We start from the raw sequence: 17,396 nt of genomic DNA, 5'->3' as shown, positions 1-17,396 counted from the left end.
ATTGTGAGACCTGGCCCTTCATTTTCCATCAGCTTTGTGCCGAACAACAGGGCGGAGAATTTGCCTTTGGGGCTGTCAGCTTCCTCGCGTTTTTTCCACCCACTCCGCCACCCTGTCTAATTTTGAGAAAATTCCGCCCTCTGCCCGACCATGTAGGTGGCCTATTAGGTGGCCTGTATACCACTCCCACAAATGACTTTTTTCCTTTTATCTTCTCTCATCTTCACCCAAACTGCTGTTGTTAAGCTGCTTCTGAGAGCAACTCATTTGCATGTCACTTGATTTGCTTTTTCCTCTTTTATGGACAGAGTTAATGGTTGAATCTACAGATTTATGATGCATCATCGTAATGCTTTCAATTATTTGAAGTACAGCCCCAATCTAATAGCAGTGTCTTGCCGAATAATGTGTAAAAGAATCCATCAGAGTTGTTTTTAGTTGTCCAACATACCATTTACTGTCACTTCAAAACAGGCCTCAGGAGGAGGCTTAACATGTTGGTGAGCTAAATTACTACACTGCAGAGCCATTGGATGTAGATTTGTCTTTGCAATTCCCCTTCTAGTGCATTCCAATCTTAGCTGTGTGAAGTTATGACACAGGAACCAGGCTAACATCATCATAGGGAAGCTGGGATAATCAGAGCTTAACTCTCTATCAATCCTGTGTGCTTCCTAGCAATTGGTTACAGAATATCTTTGGCAGAAATGTTGGGCGGAACGTTTCCGCACCTCCCGCCAGTGGGATTTTCCAGTCTCGCCAAAGCCAATGGACTTTTTAATGGCTCACTGCATTTTCCAACTCCATCGCGCAAATTGCGTCCATGGAAAAAGAATGCCGGCATAAGTCTTAGGCCTGAATTTAGCGCTCGATGGGTGAGCGTGAAGTTGACAAGCTCAAACTCAAAATGTCAATGTGCCATCTTGCGATATTTCAGTTAGTGGACGCAATGGGGCAGCCGGAACCACATCCGCTGATAGTTAATTTGAGTGGCCCACAAGCTTTTAGACTCGATGTGCAGGCCACTTGGCCAGCCGTCCTTCACATTTTTCATGAATTCTGTATCCAAGACATGGTAAAAGTTTCACTGGGTCTGGGCAAGGTGTGTAGGTAGGCGTTTTGATGTGTGTTGTTTGAATTAGGTTTACAGATTGTTTCTGCCATTTTCTCTGTGCTCTGGCGAACTCTTGGATTCCTCAGCATTTGCAGGGGCATTCCGCCGAGAGGCCCCTTCAGTGCACGATCCTGTGCAATCATCTTCCAAACAAAGAAGATTGTCCACTCTGCCTGGACAGACCTCTTCAGAAGAGGAGGAATGGGCCAGAACGGAGAGGAGGTCAGCTGTCCGCAGACACCGCCTCAGATTGGGACCTGTGGAATGGGAGGTGCAGCCAGAAGAGATGCAGGAGCAGCAGGAAGTGCAAGGCAGAAGAGTCCAGAGAAGGTTCCATTATCCAGCAGGCAGTCCGGCAGTACTCATGATACCTGGATATATTTGAAGCTCAGTGCTGAAGGAGGCTCCGCCTCTCCAGGGAGACTGTCACCTTAAGTGACAGTGACCCTGAACCTTTACACTTCGGGTTCTTTCTAGGCGTCAGGAGAAGATCTATGTGGTGTTTCCCACTCGGCTGCCCATGGCTGACCAGGATGTGGGACGGGTGCATGTGTCAGCTGTAAATCCTCAAGGGGGAGGTTCCCTGAGTCCTTTTGGGGCTGTGATGATGAACGACCTGAGGGAGGAAGCAAAAATCTCAGTATCCAACATCATAATGAAGTCAGAGTGCACGCAGTCTGGTTCCTACTCAGAATGGACATCTGGCTTTTCAATGGCTGAATGGACGAACAATGGGAAAAACTACATTCCTACATTCAATCTTACAACCATAGCCCTACAATTCTCATACTCTACACCAATTTTTTCCCTTTCCAATGGACCCTTACCCTCGTCTGACAGCCCTGACTCTCCGTGACCTGTGGACCTGGATCCGCGATTACAGGCCGTTTTCAGGACCAGCTCCACCGCCTGACAGGGGACTAGCAGCTTTGGAAACCACCACCCACCCATCCTCACTCCAGCGCATTGTGACTCCTCTTCTCTTGAAAGGGAAAAAGTGCTTTCATTCGTCCCCTTTCTACATGCCAGGACAATGCAGCCTCGCCCCCAAAGATGCTGGTATAGTTGCCCATCACTGTTGCGCATCATCCTGCTATACATGCCAGACATGGTTTATCATGATACAGAATTCTGCATTTCACATCCTTGAGTATCAACATGTCACCCACAAAGACATCTACCCAAGGTTCCAGCTGGAATCGGTACTCATTCTGGCAGAGCACAGAAGGTCATCGAACCTTTTCTGACACTGAATCCAGGTTCCGTGCACAATGTCATGGCCGCTGACCAGAACTGCCACCTCAGTCCAGGTCTTTTGGTGAGGTGAGGTGGCCGTCTCTTGCCATTCCTTGGCAGCAGGATGTCTCCATGGTCATTTATTGCTTCCAGGGGGATCCAAAGAAACAGGCCGGGAAAACCCCGGGCATTCCCTCACATCCGGCATGGGGTCGGCAACGATGCCCTCCCGGACACAGCAGGAGCACTCTAAAGAATGAACGATGACCAAAAAATTCCAATACCCTAAACACCTCCCGGAGTCTCTGCTTGTGGTCTTTTGGTATTCAGGGAGCTAGATTTAAATCTCCCCGAGAGAGGTGTTTTCAGAACCCCAAAATGTATCATGGAGTTCAACCAACCTCCCCCTTTAATGGATTGTTGCTTTTCCTGCACACGGCTTGTTCTCCAGGTGTGGGATTACAATTATGGACACGTGGGTTTTTAAACACAAAACAATGTTTATTCCATGAACTCAACTTAACCTTTTGAATAAACATTGGATCTCTTAACACCCCTTACTTCAAAGATAACCCCAAAAATAATACAACACTAAATAATCCTTCAGTTATTCCTTTCAACCTCCCAGAGACTTCACACCTTTAAACAGAAACACATCAGTTTAAAGACTTTACTTTTATGAGTTTAAATCACCCAAATGATCCAGAGATAGTCTTTCATGGCAGAGATCACAGCAGATCCAGCTCAATGCAAACACAGACACACACCCAAGCTCTTTTTCAAACTGAAACTAAAAAAACTGCCAAATGGCTAATCTAAAACCCAGCTCCACCCACACTCTGACATCACTGCATTTCTTAAAGGTACATTGCTTAAACATCCATTTCTTAAAGGCACTCTCACATGACACACCCTTCCTGTTCCTGGCACCTACGCTCTTCATTCTCCCGCCAGCAGTGCTGTACCTCTCTCAGCGTGCATTTCATGCCCGATGTTAAATGGCCAGTCAGCATGAAATTGACTTCGGGAGTCAATTGCTGGAGGTAGCGGATTACACATCCACTTCCGGTCCCGCCAATCACACTCTCTCGCCACGTGAAAATTCAGGCCTTTAAGAGCGAACCCAGTCTCTTCACTTGTTCTTGTGGATTGAGAGTTCATTTTGCACTGTGTTTTTGTAATTTAGCAGGGAGGGCAGGAGATCCCTGACTGTACTCTTTGGAAAGCATTAATCATCTAATGAGTCATCTCCATTAATTGCTCCCTAATTAAACAGTGTCACGCAACAGAAAAACACTGACAGCATGTTTTTGCAAAAAGACACCACTAAGTTGATGGGAAGATTTTAACACCCTCCCCAACTAGTGAGAATGGTGTGAGTGGGGATGAAGATGGTGTTTCCAATGCATTCCTGCCCCATCACCATCTTTACTTGTGTTAATTCAGGCACAAGGTGACCTAGCAGGTGGGGGTCCCACTTTCAAATGGGTAGTTGTGTCCTGATGACTTCATTGGAACTATGACAGCATTTTACTTGCCAGATCCCCGAGTTTTCCATGGGGTTGCCTTGACAACAGAACCACGTTTAGAATCATGTGAAGAGGCAAGGGTAACTTATTAAAAAGAGTACTTTCCTGTGTAATCCATGTGGGCCAGGTGGAGCAGAAATGTTATCCTGAGCTTTATGTAGTATCTTCCCTCCCAGTATTGCCATCAGCAGCCAACCCCACTGCCCATTTTTTATTTGATGTCAAGAAGCCTTCCTGTCGGTCCTGGAGCATACAACACAATATTTCTTCCTGCCCCTTGGCCCTGACACCACTCTTACCAGTTTTGGGCAATGGACAGCACTGGATTATTTAAATGAGGTTTCCCCCTATTCCTCACCCACTTCCATCTGAATGCACAACTGTTTAAAATCGAACCCAGTGTATCAGACTGTCTGCTTTGATGGACATAATTTTCCAATGAGGAGAAAATATTTCCTCTCTTGCTGTTTGTAACAAAATTATTGATGCATTTACAATTTTGTCTCAAACGATGAAATCTTGCATTTCGAGGTAAATAATTGTCAACTTCCGAATTACATTTTCTTTTTGTTTAATATGCCTTTGAACCCAATTGTCCTAATCTATAGTCAGCTGTTTCCCATCTTCACTAATAGCAACAGCTTACTTACATGCAAAGGTATACAATTTTGTTGGTGTTATTAGTGATACATCGTTACCAGATTCGTAGGCTTCCTATTTAATACAGGTGGAACCTATTTATTTTAAATGACAATGCTGCCATTTAAATAGCAGACCGGAGAATGCTGTGTAAACAAATTAAGGTTCACTTGCTAATGTCAATAATCATTTCTGGCCTGATTTTCCTTGCATCTCCTTGATGACTTAATGCATCCAAAGTAGGAAAATAACGAGTGGTCTGCAGTTCAGTATTCGCAATATTCCAGCTTTCCAGTTCTCACAGAAGGGCATTTTGAAAAATCCTCAGGTTTCCAGCCCATGATATTCCATTGATCCCATTTTGATTTCCCAAAATTTGTTTTCTATGAGTGCTGGTCCCTATTATAAGCAGCAGATCGGAGGTGTTTGGAGTCAAGTCACAGGGATTATTTTGCCTTACTCTGTCTTGTTTTCCTTCTCCTCTCTTTCTTAACCCTCTCAACCTATCTTCCTTTCTCTGTGCCTATTGTCTGTCCCTGTCTACCATGCCAGTCTCACCTCACTGCCTCATCTTCTACCTGTGACTCGCTGGGAGAAATCTCTGGTCGTTACTTTAAATGTGGGCATGAAACATGGCAATGCAATGGTCCGTCGATGAGCAGGAAGCAAACAAGGAGGAGGATCAAAGATTTAGTTATTTGGATCATTTTTAAAAACCATGTCAATAATAAAATCTTCTGAGAACATAATTGTGCTGCTTATTCATGGCAATTTTCTGCATGTGTAAACCTGCAGTTATCAACGAATGCAGATGCTATCGTGTTGTTGCTCAGACCGTATAAATCTTTAGCCATGAATCATCAGATGCTTCACATGATGAACATAATATTTGGTTAATTAACTATTTCTCTGCGGGTTTGCACTGGCGGCATTGTAACATTTCATTCCCACTTGTCTTGGCCTTATCTGCAAACAGCAAATTCTGCTCCTTAGCAGGGCTACTGGCACAGATGTACAGTACGAAGTCTTACAACACCAGGTTAAAGTCCAACAGGTTTGTTTCGATGTCACTAGCTTTCGGAGCGCTGCTCCTTCCTCAGGTGAATGAAGAGGTCTGTTCCAGAAACACATATATAGACAAATTCAAAGATGCCAAACAATGCTAGGAATGCGAGCATTAGCAGGTGATTCAATCTTTACAGATCCAGAGATGGGGTAACCCCAGGTTAAAGAGGTGTGAATTGTCTCAAGCCAGGACAGTTGGTTCCCTTCCAGTCGGGGAACACTTCAGCAGTCAAGGGCATTCAGCCTCTGATCTCCGGGTAAGCGTTCTCCAAGGCGGCCTTCAGGACCCGCGACAACGCAGAATCGCCGAGCAGAAACTTATAGCCAAGTTCCGCACACATGAGTGCGGCCTCAACCGGGACCTGGGATTCATGTCGCATTACATTCATCCCCCACCATCTGGCCTGCAAAATCCTACCAACTGTCCTGGCTTGAGACAATTCACACCTCTTTAACCTGGGGTTACCCCATCTCTGGATCTGTAAAGATTGAATCACCTGCTAATGCTCGCATTCCTAGCATTGTTTGGCATCTTTGAATTTGTCTATATATGTGTTTCTGGAACAGACCTCTTCATTCACCTGAGGAAGGAGCAGCGCTCCGAAAGCTAGTGACATCGAAACAAACCTGTTGGACTTTAACCTGGTGTTGTAAGACTTCGTACTGTGCTCACCCCAGTCCAACGCCGGCATCTCCTCATCATGGCACAGATGTAGACAGCTGAAGGGTTTGTGTGGGATGGAAGTAATGGCCACACTTTTTTTAAAAATTTAGAGTACCCAATTATTTTTTTTCCAATTACGTGGCAATTTAGTGTGGCGAATCCACCTAACCTGCGCATCTTTGTGTTGTGGGGGTGAAACCCACGCGGACACGAGGAGAATGTACAAACTCCACACGGATAGTGACCCAGGGCCTGGATTCGAACCCGTGTCCTCAGTGCCATAGGCAGCAATGCTAACCACTGCGTCACGTGCTGCCCGTAATGGCCACACTTAAGCCCATGCCTCCCCCCTATCCTCGTAATCCAATAACTCCACCTAATCTTTTGGACACTAAGGGGCAATTTAGCATTGCCAATCGACCTAACGTGCACTTCTTTGGATTGTGGGAGGAAGCCCATGCAGACACCGGGAGAACGTGCAAATTCCACATGGTTAGGCAAGGTCGGAATCAAGCCAGGGTCCCTGGCGTAGTGAGGCATCAGTGCTAACCACTGTGCCGCCGTGATGTCCCTCTTGCAATTTACTGGCATGCCAAGATGTGGCGCCTCCTTTGCACCTCATCCTTCTCCTCCTCGGCCTATTGGGTAGCCGGTTCTGCATCCTCAGCGGCTGCCTCCTGTTCCTTTGGAGCATTCTTCGCTGCTGCAGCTTCCTCCACCTCCAGCTCGTATTGCCGTAGTGCATCCCCAGGGCTGCAATAACTAGGAGGAAGGTCACCATAGCAGGGTGAATTCCAATATCCATTGTCTGCTCGGGGTGAAAGGCCAACATGTTAGCATGGTGTATACTCCCATGCCCAACCAGGTCCACTGGGCTACACCGTGGGGGCCTCTGACCCTGGTGCCCATCCCTGCTGCCAGGCCTACCATCAGCTGGCACTGCCCATGCCAGCAATACGCTCGATTGTCCCTGTCCGGTGCCCCCTTGTAGGGGCTACTGTGGTCATTGCCCTGCCAGTGGGTGGCGGCCAGTTAGGCGGGGAGATATGGCGCAGGGTGGGGTTGGGTATGGGGGTGCTGAGGTGGGGCACCCATATGGCCAGTGTCACTCTGCAAAACAAGGCCAAGGTGGGTGGTCAATGGAGTGTGCAGCAAGATGACTGCCTTGCAGGCCGCAGCAATGGCGGTCTGTGCCTGGAGACAGCCGCAGACCCGTGGGGGTCATCCCGGCCCCACACCCATCTCCTGTCGCCCCAACCCCCACCTCAGCCAGCCCGGCCAGTGTCAAGCCCCGTTTCTAATGACTGCGCCTCTCTGTGTCCTACCTCCCCTCTCTCCCTCATTTCCCCGTTACTCAATTTTAAAAAGCACAAGTGAACCTCACCCTCGGGAATTCCCCCAGTGGAGGCGGAGAAATGCAGAGACCCGGGAGAAACCAAGCCAGGCCCACTAATGATATGCCAACGACGTTTACTGTATGTGCGGAGTGGAATGCATTGACGCTGCTGTCGAGGCAACGGAGAATTGAAATTTGGCGTGAAACCACCACAATGTTGGCATCAGAACCAATTCTCCACCCAATCACGTTTCGCACTTGTGGCATAGTAGATGGAGAATCCCGCGCATTGTTTTCACAATGTCATACAAATGGTTGCATATTCAAATATAGCTAGTGTTTGATCTGACTTCTACGTTGCTTTTGATTTATATCTACAACACAGAAAACACCATGAGTTCATCCCACCTGTCATGTAACCTGTGGCGCAGTTGAATTTAAAAGTATGGGATGGTTGGCACATGGGTTATCATTTGCATAGTTTAGTCCATGCCAAAATACCCCGCATTATATCAAAACCACAATTAGGCACATTCCTTCCTGTAATTACTGCTTAATTGCCGATTGTTATGCATTCCGATTTATGAAGACTTTCAACCACTTTCTCCGCTGTTCATTCAGGAAGATTGTCAACAACCAGACAGCATTCCCCCAAATTAAAGGAGCACAGATATCTTGGAGGGTTGTGAGGTCGGTGGAGATAACAAAGTGTAGCCACCTAAAATGGCTGATTCCCTATTAATTTGGCCAAAACCCGATTTTAAATGGCTAACCGAAAAGGCTGATGGGAAAAGCAGCCAACAGGACAGCTGCAGACAGAATAGCGTATTCGGCTCTGGGGAAGTCGGCCCAGATCGATACCTAAGACTATTAGCAGCACATCAACACAGACATCTGCAGTTTAATCGACTATCCCCGGGAACAATTGCAACACATTAGCAATTGAATGCCGGCCAGACCTCTCGGCACCTGCAGTGGCCGAAACAAAGACAGGTGAACGACCACCCCCCGATCGAGGAATCACCCCATTATTGGAGCATATCGAACCCAGTGATTGGGAACAAGTCCAATCGCTTGGGACTCAGGGTCAAGGGCCGCCCCGAGAGGCGGGAAGCCCCTGGGCCCTATAAATTGAGGGGCCAAGTTCAGATCGTTCTCTCTCTCCCTTCTTCTCCTGCTCGCAACCTTCGCAAGAACATCGACCAAAAACAGTAAGTCTGACTCCAGCGATCGCTACCCGATAGAGATTCTTAGCCATCTACCCGTATCAGCCTTTTGAATCCCGCAGGCCAGATCCAATTCGATAAACCATTTGTTTCCCTGACCTGGTGGGCCATCCCCAAAAGTTAAGTGTTGGCCAGTAGTGGTAGGTTTTGATATAGATAGTAGGATTATTGTGTAAGTATTGATTGCTGTACATAATAAATGACCGTTGATTTCAATCTTACTAAGCGGTGTGCTGACTTATTAATCATAAATCGAGCTTGAACCACGTGGCGGTATCAGAAAGATACCTGGCGACTCGTGAGCAAAGGTGACATAATCAGAGGTAATAAAACTGAGGCTAATAAGAGCAACAAAAGATAGGGAGGGGCAAAGCCTTGTATGGATTTGAAAACCAGGGTGAGAATTTTAAAATCCAGACATTGCTTGACTGGGAGCCAAAGTAAGCCAGCAAGCATCGGGGTGATAGGGGAATGGGACTTGGTGTGAGTTAAAGCACAAACATCAGTGCTTTGGATGGCCTCAGGTTAGCATTGCTGCCTACAGCGCTGAGAACCCGGCGGTAGAAGGTGGGAGATCTGCCAGGAGTGCATTGGGATAGTTGTGGATGGCGCGATGGCACAGTGGTTAGCACTGCTACCTCACAGCACCAGGGACCTTGATTCAATTCTGGCCTTGGGTCACTGAATTTGTGGAGTTTGTACGTTCTCCCCGTGCCTGCGTGGGCTTCCTCCGGGTGCTCCGGTTTGATTTGACTGATTCACCTGAGGAAGGAACTGCGCTCCGAAAGCTCGTGATTCGAAACAAACCTGTTGGACTTCAACCTGGTGTTGTGAGACTTCTTACTGTGCCCATCTTTGGACTGTGGGAGAAAACCGGAGCACCCAGAGGAAACCCACGCAGACACGGGGAGAACATGCAGACTCCTCAAAGTCAGTGAACCAAGGCCAGAATTGAATCAAGGTCCCTGGTGCGGTGAGGTAGCAGTGCTAACCACACAACTATCCCAATGCACTCCTGGCAGATCTCCCACCTTCTACTGCCGGGCCTTCAGCGCCATAGACAGCAATGCTAACCTGAGTTAACTTAAGTTATGAGGCTACGGTGATAGAGTGGGGTGGACAGTAGAGTGGACATGGGTAGAGTGCCCTTTTGAAGGGTCACCCGATGGGGTGAAAGGCCTCCTTCTTTTTTTAATATAAATTTAAACTACCCAATTACTTTTTTTTCCAATTAAGGAGCTATTTAGCATGGCCAATCCACCTAACCTGCACATCTTTGAGTTGTGGGAGTGAAATCCACATAGACACAGGGGTAATGTGCAAACTCCACACAGCCAGTGACGTGGGACCAGGATCGAACCTGGGTCCTCAGCGCCGTAGGCAGCAATGCTAACCACTGTGTCACCGTGTTGCTCGTCGAGAGGCCTCCTTCTGTGATAGAGATTCTACGATATTTGAGTCCAGAAGCAACAAATGCATGGATGAGGGTTTCAGTGGCAGATGAGCTGAGATAGGGGCAAAGTCAGGTATTGTTATGAAGGTGGAAATAAGCGTTCTTCGTGATGGCACAAATATGGAATTAGAATCTCATCTCGGGATCAGATGTGACACCAAGATTGCAAACAGACTGACTTAATTGCAGATTTTTGCCAGGGAGACGGGTGGCATCAGTAACTAAGGAATTGAGTATGGAGCGGAAACTGAAAACAATGGCTTCAGTCTTCCCAATATTGAATGGGAAAAATATTCTACTCATCCAGTATGGAGGGCAGATGAGCAGTAGGATAATTTAGCATCTGTGGAGGAGCTGGAAGAGGTGGTGGTGAGTTTGAGCTGGGTGTCTTCAACGTACATGTGAAAACTAATGCTGTGCCTTCAGATGATGTCACTGAGGGGCAGTATACAGACGAAAAATAGGTGGAAGCCAAAGGTAGATTCTTGGGGGAACAGACATAACAATGTGGGAACAGGAAGAAAAGCCATTGCATGGGATTCTCCGGCTGCAATTAGATAGATGAAAATAGAACTATGTGAGAATAGTTACACCCAGCCAGTGTTGAGGTGTTGGAGGAGGATGGTGTGTCAACCATGTCAAAAGCTGCAAACATGTCAAGGAGGCAAAGAAGGGCCGGAATTCCCCGGTCGTTGCGGTTCAAAACACCCACTAGAGCGCCAACGGGTTTCGTGGCAGCGTGGGGTGGTTATAATGGGAAATCCTATTGACAATCGGTAGGAAGATAGAAGATAGAATCCCACTGTCACGAATGACTGTGAAACACGCGGCTGAAGGACTGGAGAATCGCACCCAAGGTCTTTGTCACAGTCACGTAGGATGTCATAATCCCCTTCCAAAGGCTGTGTTGTATTGGAGCTCAATGAAACTGAGGAAAAATCGAACTAGGATCCTAGGAGCAGAGAGGCAGGTAATCAATATTAGCTATGGTAGGGAGCAGCACGGGAATGCAGTGTTAGCACTGCTGCCTCATGGTGCCAAGGACCCGGGTTTGATCCTGGGCCCGGGTCACTGTCCATGTGGAGTTGGCACAGCCTCCCTGTGTCTGCATGGGTCTCACCCCCACAATCCAAAGATGTGCAGGGTTGGTGAATTGGCCATGATAATTGGAAAACAAATATTGGGTACTCTAAATTTATTTTTTTTAAAAGCTTTAGTACTAATATATCTATTGTATATTGAACCTAGGGAATATGGTGAAATGAAAGTATTATCTATATATTAACAATCTCGTGTAGAGTAAGGAGAAGAAATAGGGGTACATGTCATTTTGGTCATAATATTGTATCAGTACTTGAAATTGTAAATTGATGGGATCAAATTTCATAATATTGTATCAATATTTGAAATTGTAAATTGATGGGATCAATTTTCATCTTGATCTCCATGACATAATCAAGGAGAATGCATCGTCTGTCAGTTGTAGAATCCACTTGGGATCTTTTTTAAATTCATACTGATGTGGACCAACATTTATTGACCATCACTAGTTGCCCTTCAGAAGGTGGTGCTGAGCTGCCTTCTTGAACCACAGCAGTCCCTGAGGTGTAGTTACACCCACAATGCTGTTAGGGAGGGAGTTCCAGAATGTTGCCCCAGCGACAGTGAAGGAACGATGATATATTTCCAAGTCAGGATGATGAGATTCTTGGAGGTGAACATCCAGGTGGTGGGGTTTCAAGGTATCTGCTGCTCTTGTCCTTCTAGATGGTAGTGGTCGTGGATTTGGAAGGTGCTGGCTGAGGAACCTTGGTGAGTTACTGAAGTGCATTTTGTAGACGGCACACACAGCTTTCACTGTTCTTCGGTGGTGGATGGATGAATGTTTGTGGAAGGGGGAGCAATCAAGCGGGTTGCTTTGTCCTGGATGGTGTCGAGCTTTTGAGTGTTGTTGGAGCTGCACTCATTCAGGCAAGTGGAGACTATACATTGCACTCCTGACTTGTGCCTTGTAGATGGTGGACAGGCTTTGGGGGAATGCGGAGTTATTCACCGCAGGATTCCGAGCCTTTGACCTGCTTTGGTAGGCACAGTATTAATATGGCTAGTCCAGTTCAGTTTCTGATCAATGGTGACCCCACAGGATGTTGATTGTGGGGGACTCAGCGCTGGTAACGCCATTGAATGTCAAGGGGCAATGGTTAGATTATCTCTTGTAGGAGATTGTCATTGTCTGGCACATGTGTGGCACAAATGGAGTCACTCTCTCTTCACCTCTGGCATTCAGCTCTTTTGTGCATTTTTGAACCAAGGATATAATGAGGTCAGGAGCTGAGTGACCCTGGCGGAACCCAAACTGAACATGCGTGAGCAGGTTATTGCTGTGTAAGTGCTGTCTGTAAGGTATGATTCTATGAGTATGACAGGCTGCTTTACTAGTTTGTGATCAGCTCTCCCAACTTTGGACATGTCTCCAGATGTTAGTAAAGAGGTCTTTGCAGGATCAGCAGGGCTGGGTTTGCTGCTATCGTTTCCAGTGCCTGGGTCGATGCCGGCTGGCCCATTCGGTTTGATTCCTTCTTTGTGGTTTTGTCGGAGTTGAATAAAACCGAGTGGCTTGCTAGGCCATTTAAGAGTTAACCATGTAGGCTATACCAGGCAGATTTCCTTCCCGAAAGTAAACCATAAGGGTTTTTGCGAAAATAGACAACCGTTTCATGGTCATCATTAGACTTGCGACTCCAGATATTTTATTGAGTTTAAATTCCACCACCTGCCATGGGTAGGATTTGAATCCAAGTCCCCAGATCATTACCCGAGATCTCTGGACTACTAGTTCAGCAACAATACCACTACAACGCCACCACTGCGTTCAATCCCTCTATTGTGTAGTATATGGATGATGGAAGTTTAACTCAACACAGTGCTAATGAAAGGTCATCAACTTGAAATGTTAACTCTGTTTCTCTCTCCACAGATGCTGCCTAACCTGCTGAGTATTTCTGGCATTTTGTGGGGTCTTTTCAGATTTTCAGCATCCGCAGTATTCTACTTCCTCATCACTACCGTTTGGTACTTGATTTTTGTTCAATATGTGCGACACCTAGCCCATTAGTACTTCTAAGTGATACAATTGAGGAAAGAGTAGGTGTGTTTTTTGGCTGCAAGATTTCATTGACAGTGAGACTGTGATGACCACAGGTTTCCCGGAACTGTGCAGTGCAGGGATCATACAACGGAGTCTGCTATGTCTTACGCTAGACTTGTCCAACCTATTCCTGCAAGGGGCCACTTTTCAATTTTTTTCTAACTCAAGCAAGCGGCTGATGAACAAATTTTAAAAAGGTGATGTTTGGCATAGCATTAAAAAAAAAAAATTCTCCCAATTAAGGGGCAATTTCGTGTGGCCAATCCACCTATCCTGCACATCTTTTGGGTTGTGGGGGCGAAACCCACGCAAGCACAGGGAGAATGTGCAAACTCCACACGGACAGTGACCCAGGACCGGGATTCGAACCCGGGTCTTCAGCGCCATGGGCGGCAAGGCTAACCACTATGCCACTATACTGCCCTCACAGCATTAAATATGAATTTCAACACAAATGGCGAGGTGTGGAAAAAAGAAACAACTTGTGCAGCAAAAATAAAGCAATGTCAAAGCAATAAAAGTGATTATTTTAAATGATCTAATTATTGCTTTGACATTGCTTTATTTTGATTTAAATGATCTAAATTAATTAAGATGGCTAGTCGAGTGTGAGAGGGCCAAATTGTGTTTATCAAGCTCACTCTCAGTCCCAGGGTTCTTATTCACCAGCCCTCACACTGTGTGAGTTGCTGTGAGTGTATTTCTGTGCAGCAGTGAGGATGAATATGAGCCCTGAGACTAGAAATGAGTAAGACTTTCTCCTACTCTCACTCATACCCACCCACTCTCACTCACACAAACACACTCTCGCGCACACACTCTCTCACTCACACACTATGGACTGGATTCTCCGCCAGCGGGATGCTCCGTTTGCCGGCAGCCCGGGGTTCCCTGACGGCCTGGGGCTGCCCCACAATGGGAAACCCCACTGAACAGCTGGCGTGCTGAAACAGAAATGTGGCGTAGTAGGCCGGAGAATCCAGCCCACTCTCTTGCTCACACACACACACACTCTCTCACACACATATTCAGCGGGATACTCCGTCCTGCCGCACCAGACATCTCTGTCACGCCGTCGCCATTCTCCGTTTCGCCGGCTGGCCAATGGGGGGGCGGGATTCCGCCGACGCCGAATTCGGCTTCCTGACCAAATCGGCAAGTTTCTCCCCCCCACACCAGCAGCCAGTTTCTCTCTGCGTTACCAGCAGCTAATTCCTCTCCCCTCACCAGCAGCCAGTCTCACTCCTCCCCCCCCCCCACCACCACCACCACCACCAGTGTCGAGTTGGGTGCTCTGCTACATGGACGAACCAACAAGGTTGCGAATGGTACAACTCAGTTTTATTACTAATAATAACAACATCTGTAAACTGGTTACTGTGGTTCGTTCATTACCCTCTAACCTGTGGATCTAGCCCTAACACGATCTTGGAGAAGCACTCAGCACATGGTGAATGTCTGAGTGGCTTGCTGTGAGATCTGTGCCCTGACCTGTCTCCTGCTGGAATGAGCGACAAGTGTCGTGTTCCCCATTTTATCGTGTGTATGCTCTTGCCTGTGATTGGCTGTGATGTTGTGTGTGTATTGATTGGTCCGTTGATCTATCCATCAGTGTGTATGTATGTTTGCACCATGATGTTTATCTGAATATCATGACATCCCCCCTTTTTTACAAGAATATGTGCCTATGTGGTAATAAATATAGATGTGTACTGAGTGCAGCTGAATGTGTGTGTGCAATATCTACAACATGGACATGAGGCTAAACTATATACAGAGAAAGGTGTCAGGTGCAACATAGCAACGAGGTTGTACCGTAAACAAAACACGTGTAAACATCAAGCATCAAAACAAACTCCTGTAATGACAAAAAGAGAAACATATTAACATTGTGGCATAATATGTCAGTGAATTCAATGTTCAAACAGGCTCATAAGTCCAGCCTAGTAGGTGGGCGACGAATTTGGGTTCACCGTTAGGGTGGCACACCATTCATCACCCGGATTGACACTGTTCACTGGCATTGGCTGGTGGGTCCTGCCTGGAGACATCCGGTTCCTGTCGATGACCGCAATGCGGAAGGCTTCCCGGTCATCTGTATCACCGGTTTGTATATCGTCCGGGTATGACTCGGAGTACGGAGGCTGAATGGTCCGCACGTCCCTGCGAGGCTGGCGGAATTGGGGAGCATTGGCAGGATGAGCTGCTCGACAGCGGGCAGCGTAGTGGCATTGTCGGTTCTTTGCCGGACATTGCCGCTTTAAATGTGCGGATCCACAGTTACCGCACGTCGTGTTGTCGTGGCGTTCGTTGCGCCATCGTGCATGCGCAGTTCGGTCCTGCGTAGAGCGTGCCTACGCATCACGTCCCTCTGCGTCGACGTCTCTTTTGCCGCGTACAAGCGCGGGAGGCCGCGGAAAGCGCGCAAAATGGCCGCCCTCATCTGGGCCGCGGGCCGGGAGGAATCCGATTGCCTGGACCCCCTCGGCCTCGTAGGACCCCTGCCTTGCTGATTCGGCCGTGTATGACCCCTGCCATGCCGATTCGGCCGCCTGGAATTGGGAGTAGCGGCTGGTCGCGTTTTCATGGAGGACGCAGGCTTCGATGGCGGTGGCTAGGGTGAGGCTTTTAATTTTGAGGAGCTGCTGATGTAGGGTACCCGAGGTGACCTCAAAAACAATCTGGTCCCGAATCATGGAATTGGAGGTGGCCTCGTAACCGCAGGACTGCGCGAGGATACGGTGGTGTGTTAGGAAAGATTGAAAGGGCTCATCCTTACCCTGCAGGCTCTGCTGGAAGAGGTACCTCTCGAAACTCTCATTTACCTCGACACTGAGGTGTTGCTCGAGTTTGAGAAGGACCGTTTTGTACTTCGTCTTGTCCTCAGCTTCCGCGAACACCAGGGAGTTGTAGATGTGAATGGCGTGTTGCCCTGCCGTGGAGAGGAGGAGGGCGATTTTCCTAGTGTCCGAAGCATTCTCCCTTTCTGTGGCTTCTAGGGAGAACCCGAAGCACTGTTTAAACAGCTTCCAGTTGACGCCGAGGTTTCCAGCGATTTGGAGCGGCTGCGGCAGGCTGATAGTGTCCATGGCGCAGGATGGCGGATTCCTTAAGATGCGTAGGTAGGTCTCACAATTACTGGGTTCCAATCCTGGTACTATGTCGTGTTGGGTACTCTGCTACATAGACGAACCAACACGGTTGCGGATGGTACAACTCAGTTTTATTACTAACAATAACAACATCTGTAAACTGGTTACTGTGGTTCGTTCATTACCCTCTAACCTGTGGACCTAGCCCTAACACTATCTTGGAGAAGCACTCAGCACATGGTGAATGTCTGAGTGGCTTGCTGTGAGCTCTGTGACCTGAGCTGTCTCCTGCTGGAATGAGGGGGAAGTGTCGTGTTCCCCGTTTTATAGTGTGTATGCTCTTGCCTGCGATTGGCTGTGATGTTGTGTGTGTATTGATTGGTCCGTTGATCTGTCCATCAGTGTGTATGTGTGTTTCCACCATGATGTTTATCTGAATATCATGACAACCAGCAGCCAGTTTCTCTCACACACCCCCACCAGCAGCCAGTTTCACTCCCCCCCCACCAGCAGCAAGTTCCCCCCCGACCAGCAGCCAGTTTCTCTGCCCCCCCGCCAGTAGCCAGTTTCTCTGCCCCCCCGCCAGTAGCCAGTTTCTCTCACCCCCCCACCAGCAGCCAGTTTCACTCCCCCCCACCAGCAGCCAGTTCCCCCCCCCCCCACCAGCAGCCAGTTTCACTCCCCCCCCCACCAGCAGCCAGTTCCCCCCCCCACCAGCAGCCAGTTTCTCTCAACCCCCCGCCAGCAGCCAGTTTCACTCCCCCCCCCACCAGCAGCCAGTTTCCCCCCCCCCCACCAGCAGCCAGTTTCCACCCCCCCCCCCCACCAGCAGTCATTTCCCCCTCCACCACCAGCCAGTTCCCCCCCCCCGCCCACCAGCGGCCAGTTTCCCCC

This window comes from Scyliorhinus torazame, chromosome 7 (assembly GCF_047496885.1).
Source record: "Scyliorhinus torazame isolate Kashiwa2021f chromosome 7, sScyTor2.1, whole genome shotgun sequence".
NCBI classification, from domain to species: Eukaryota; Metazoa; Chordata; class Chondrichthyes; order Carcharhiniformes; family Scyliorhinidae; genus Scyliorhinus; species Scyliorhinus torazame.
The sequence above is the reverse complement of the archived record's forward strand: the minus strand, read 5'-3'. Positions refer to the sequence as shown.